The 6,000-nt window shown below is 35.8% G+C and overlaps 1 long non-coding RNA gene across 1 annotated transcript; it reads right to left on the bottom strand.

Annotated features, from left to right (window-relative positions):
* Window positions 1–251: 251 nt before the first annotated feature.
* LOC108592763 (uncharacterized) lies at window positions 252–5,630 on the bottom strand. Its single transcript, XR_001913012.3, has 2 exons — window positions 5,529–5,630; window positions 252–510 (listed from the first exon to the last, which is right to left on the bottom strand). It is a non-coding gene; the product is annotated as an uncharacterized LOC108592763 (long non-coding RNA).
* Window positions 5,631–6,000: the final 370 nt, after the last annotated feature.

Genomic DNA, 6,000 nt, shown 5'->3' with positions numbered 1-6,000 from the left:
CAAGGTTACCAGGGACTCACAGAACATGCCTAAGTTTTGTCTCAGGGACTAGAAAATTAGAATCCTGTGATATCCTGTAGTTGACTTCAAGAGTTTCAAATATTTGTATATCTCTCTCTGCTTTCTGTTACAGCTCCAATGCCACAATTCGAATTGCCTGTTTAATACTAGTAAGTTTCCATAATGTCAAGAAATATAAAGTTAATCCCTATTGCTCAAAATAATATATTACCAATAACAGTGACTCAAACTTATGTATAATGCAATGTTTATTTGCATATATTATTTTTTGTGTTTTGCCATCCCTGTGTGATAGGTACTTTATTAGCCCCCTTGTATAGATGGAAAAACTGAGGCACAGAGATGTTATATAAGTTCTTTAAGATCATGAGGCTGGTCAGCAGTAGAGTTGCAGTTCAAAGTCAGATCTTTTCCATTCCAGAGCTTATGATTGTAAATAGTTGTTACATTGCCTTTCATAACAGTTTTCTCCTTTGGCTTATTTTTTTCCTGTAAATCAATAAGACAAGATCATGATGTCATCTTCAATGTCAATTTTCACTGTGACATCTCACAATGTCATTAACCAAAAACTTCTAGTGTCTTCAAACACAAATCATTCCTACTCCCATTTCCACTATCTCTGGTTTAAGCCCCGGTTCCTGGAGACCTGAAATGCTACAGGGGTTTCTGGATGTCCTTCCTGTTTCTATTCTTCCCCTGCCATCCCTTTGTACACTTCTCTTTATACACAAGTAGTAGTACGAACTTCCTAAAAACAAAGCTCTGATTATTTCTTAAATTTTCTGTGAAAATCTTTTAATGGTATCACATTGTCTGCCAAAAACTTCCTTTGTTTGGTCAGGACATGCCAATCCAGTCAGAGTTCTTTTCCTCCTTATCTAGTGCTGTTCACACATACAGAGACTCTGGTTCCCTCAAACTTCCTTAATCTTTTTAACTTTCCTTCCTCATCGCCCATCATGAAGTGCTTGTGTTTTTTCACCTCTCCTTTCTTCTCTAACGATGTTTCTCCTCTTCGGAAAGCAAAACTTGGCTCCTCAACCTTGTTCAGCTTTTTTAAACTGCCTCTTTCATGGAGTTTCTACCATCCCTAATTCATTTATTGCCTTGTCATGTCAGTTCTGTTTTCTTTCGTCCATGTTGCTTAAATGGCATTTTATCCTGCTGAGAGATTAGCTTGACAATTTGTACGTGATGATTAACAAATTCACTACACTTATAGATCAATCGTTTGGACTTTGTAAATTGAAATATAATGCTTTATATTTTCATGATTACAAACATCTCAAAATGTCGGTGCAGCAAAAAGCAATTTAAAAGAACATTTGCCAACCATTTTTTAGCTGTCATAATGGAAACATCTAGGATTTTTTTTCTATCTGTCCAATAAACCTAAAACTGTATTCTAGGGGCAGATAATGGTTCTGGTTGCAGCTGAGGTACACAGAAGGAAACACAAACATTCATTTCTAAAAACCGTGGAGTTAGAAATCCAGCGGAAAGTCTTTTGTGACCATGGAATTAAAGTCACTAAGCTCCTGCTTCATGCTGACTTGGCATCTACCAACACCTCAGCCATGAGAGCTTGACTTTGTGAAGTGCACTCAAGGGATTAACTGCTTACTGTGGATTTGTCTTTACTTTAAGTCAAGTGATTTTGCTTTTACAAGAATGGAAACCTCTCATTCTGTGTCTGGAATCCTAGAGGGAAGAAACCATTCCCTGGGATACCTCTGTTTCTCAAAGTCATCATTGCATTTATTTATTAATTCAACTTTGTCAGAACTTGTTTTTCCTTGTAAAAGTATGCATGATGTTTGAAATATGTAGGTTCGTGTGCTAAATAATATTTTGTTTATAATTCATATTAGTATTGAAAATATTTATACTGTCCAGATATATAGCACACAATTATGAAGGTATAATATAAATTTATAGGATGACACAATATAACATAAAAGAAGTAGATACTACAGCAATATATCTGTAAAGACATTTTAATGAAGCATTAACGAAAAGCACATCATTACTTCTTTCTAGGCATGAAAATATTCATTTATGTTATAATACTCTCTGAGAAACTTACTGCTGAGTGTTGGAAGTGACCTGAGGATCATCCAGTTCAAACACCTTACCCTGTGCCAGCATATTCTGCACCATACACTTGCTTCATGGTATTCATTTGTTTGCGCCTTAATGAAGGAGCTATTGTGTGTGGCACTGAAGCACCTCTGTGAATAGTGGCACTTATTCAGCACTATCACTATCCAACAAGGTACCTGGTATCAGAAAGTGACCTTAAGGAGAGAGATAAAAGTTGTGTGCCTTGCAGCTTATCGACCTAAGGATTGCAAGAGAAAACTACAACAAATATTCTTACCTATACTTTCTTTTTCTTTTTTTTTTTTTTTCTTTGAGACGGAGTTTCGCTCTTGTTACCCAGGCTCGAGTGCAATGGGGCAATCTCGGCTCACCACAACCTCTGCCTCCTGGGTTCAGGCAATTCTCCTGCCTCAGCCTCCTGAGTAGCTGGTATTACAGGCAAGCACCACCACACCCAGCTAATTTTTTTGTATTTTTAGTAGAGACAAGGTTTCACCATGTTCACCAGGATGGTCTCGATCTCTTGACCTCATGATCCACCCGCCCAGGTCTCCCAAAGTGCTGAAATTACAGGCTTGAGCCACTGTGCCCGGCCTCTATATTTTCAATCAGACACAAAATTGCAGTGAAATTTTGTTCGTGTCTAATTTATAGCATACATTTAAACAGTTTGCCTTTTTCATTAAGGCTGAGAAAGTTTAAAGTAAGTCTTTGCATCCTGGTGAATACAGCAGGAGTAGTGTTACCACAGCACTGACTGAAGCTGCTTAGAATAAGGCATTTGGAGTGGGTTCAGAACTGATTTGATGACTAACTTGAACATGAGGATTATGTTTTACCCAACATGCTAGCTAATATTCCATAGGCAATTGATTTTCTAGTTTAATGTAGAATTTCCCCAAATTACTCCATTGACTTTCAATTTGGGTTGACCAGACTCGAAATCCCCAGGACAGTTCATTAATCCCCAATAAGGGTGCCAGCTCCGAATTATTAAAGGTGAATATGTTTTAGTTTTCTCACTTGCACAATGAAGGCTAGGTGTCCCTGGCATCCTCTGACTCTAATCCTTAGACGTAGTTGTCTCCAACTAATTCATAGATTTACAGTTGTTTGTTTGCTTGATAATATATGAAGAAACACTGTGAATAATGGATACTAATGAAATGGTTTTTATATAGAAACCCTTAGTAAATATTTGCTGAGTTAATAATTTTGTGTGAGAAAATCACTTGAATTATAGGTATAACAGCACTTTTCTAAAATAAGTAGATATATGTGTCATAGCCAATACTGTATTTAATCTCCAAAGGGTGATTAAATACAATTTAAACTATGTATAGTTTGCATATCTGAAAGGTGTTGGGGTGTATACTTGACAAGACGTTGGGTTAAGACTTGAGTAATGACTAATTCTAAAAGGAGGGCAAATGAGTTCAAATGAAGTGACTCCATGTCAGAGGGCTGTGAACCTTTTAATGAAGAGAACTTTTTGTTTAATCAGATTGCTGTCTATTTTGTTATTAATCAGATTGTTATCATATTTTATAATATGTTTCTCAAATTCATATCTGAATCCTGAGAGGCAGAATCAGCAATGAACCTGGAAAGAACATATCCAAGTTAAGGATATAGATTGAATGTACTTTGAATTATTTTCTCTTTTGATACTCCACTAAAGCCACAGTGAGAACATTAAAAAATACATAAGCTAACAAGGATAGAATTATAGGGGTAGTGGTGACAGTAAAAAAAAATTATATCTAGATTATACAAATGGAGGATGATTAACTGACATAGAATCCAAATAAAGCCAAATTCCACAATGGCAGTAAGGAGAGGTGAAATCATCCTGATTTACACTGTAGAATCAGCAAAAGTCTCAGAAACTGACAGATCCAAGCATATAGGACTGGAAATTAATTGGATGGGGCACTACGGTGAAAGCTACTTGAGAAGTCAAATTCTCACATTCTCTTACTTTATGATCCCTAATAAAAATCTGAAGTTTGACTGCAGAGGAAGTTCAACCGACAGTCTCTGAATTGATGGAGTTGGGTCATGATACAAACTTTATGTTGCAGGTAAAATTTCCGGAAGATGAAATGAAATGTTTTTTTCCTCCATACTGAATGTGGATTTAAAGACCTGTCAGCCTTACTTTTGTTCCTTTATCCCTAAGTGCAGAAAATCAGACTCTTTAGGCAAGAGTTATAAAGATTTTTATCTGAGGAATCCTACCCGCCTCAAAACAAAACAAAACAAAATACCAAAAGATGTGGAGTTCTCTAATAAATGAAGGAACATACAACCTGATGTGTCTGCTATAGTCCTAGTTTATGCATATTGTTTTGATATACGAACAGTGCCTCCTTAATCTCAAAACTTTAGACAATGATTTACATGGCTACCTCATGCTTTACTGAAACTCAAAGTTGACAAATTGCACTTACATGCTCCAAACTGCAAATGAGATTTTAATTCTCTCACTTTTTATTATGACTCAGAGATGATAAGATTTCTCATATGAAAGATACACACACACACACACACACACACACACCAAATTGACAGATAGAAAAAAACTAAAAGAATAATTATTAGCAATATTTTTAAAGATATAAGACAACTTATTTTGTCAATAAATTAAAACAAAATACTATTAGAAAAAAACAACTCTTGGAAACTAAAAAAGAAAGTAGTAGAAATGTAAGAACTATTCAGAATGTGAACTTTTGAGTAATAAGAGGTTCAGAAAGATAAACATAGAAAATAGAATGATGATATAAAAAATTATTACAGGAATGAATGAAAAGCTATGAAATTCCCTATTGAAACACCACTGACTGCCCAGCAAAATAGATGAAATATGAAAGTTGTCCTCTATGAAATTTCAGACCAAATATGATATTAGCTTTTGGTCGTGGCAGTTTGGCTTGCATTAGATCAACTCTCCTGCTGAACACAATTAGAAAAATCTATATAAAGTTGACATGAAATGTAAAACATGTTGGCAGAAAATTATAGGTTCTGAGTGCCCAGAGAAATTGGAACTTGGGCTTTGGGTGAGAATGTGCCCTTGGCCCTAGAAACGTCTTTCCTCATTTGGAGAGAAATAGCCAACAGTTAGCCCAGAATATAATCCTATAAAGAACAGGCTCTAGAGCTATAGAAATGTACCCAGCAGGAGGCTGCTATATGTTTTATTTTCATTTTTAAGTTGTTCATATGAGCTGTGTATACTTTTCTGTATGTGGAATAAAATCAATAAATAATAATATAAAGATACTGAAAAGAGCTCCTTTGCTAAAGTGCTAAAGACTTTGGATAAGAAAGAACATAGTGTTTTGGGGCTCAAGTAACTGACTTTAAGACTGATCTGGTTGGTGGAGGAGACTTACCTCACTTTGTGAGGATGCTATGAGGTTTCCATCTGCTCTGGGGCTAAATGAGTGTTGTGAGTATCCGGAAATGGTGTCAGCAACTCTGAAAGCTCAAGAGTGGGGTTGGTGACTTTGTATGGGTAAGTTATCTACCTCCCTATGTCATTACCCAGGAGAGCTGTAACTGTAGAAGAGGTAAGTTGATAGCCTTGGATTACAGGAGACTTGCTTTTGTCTACCTGCCACGAACAGGGGCAGAAGGAGGAAACAGGAAATGTATTTATACTTGGCTTGGGTATAACTGGTAAACAAGATTCATAGAATACAGCAACTGTTTTAAGCTGTTCATATTGCTACATATGTTGTGTGCAACATTAATTACATAACTTTGAATTATAATTGAAGGTCTGTGAAATGCTTCTGAAATATAACCTAAATAAATCTTTGTGAGATATTATAATTTTTCTGTAATCCCCATTAAACTGAATCT

The sequence above is a fragment of the Callithrix jacchus genome, chromosome 7, assembly GCF_049354715.1.
Source record: "Callithrix jacchus isolate 240 chromosome 7, calJac240_pri, whole genome shotgun sequence".
In the NCBI taxonomy this organism is placed as follows: Eukaryota; Metazoa; Chordata; class Mammalia; order Primates; family Cebidae; genus Callithrix; species Callithrix jacchus.
The sequence above is the reverse complement of the archived record's forward strand: the minus strand, read 5'-3'. Positions and strand labels throughout refer to the sequence as shown.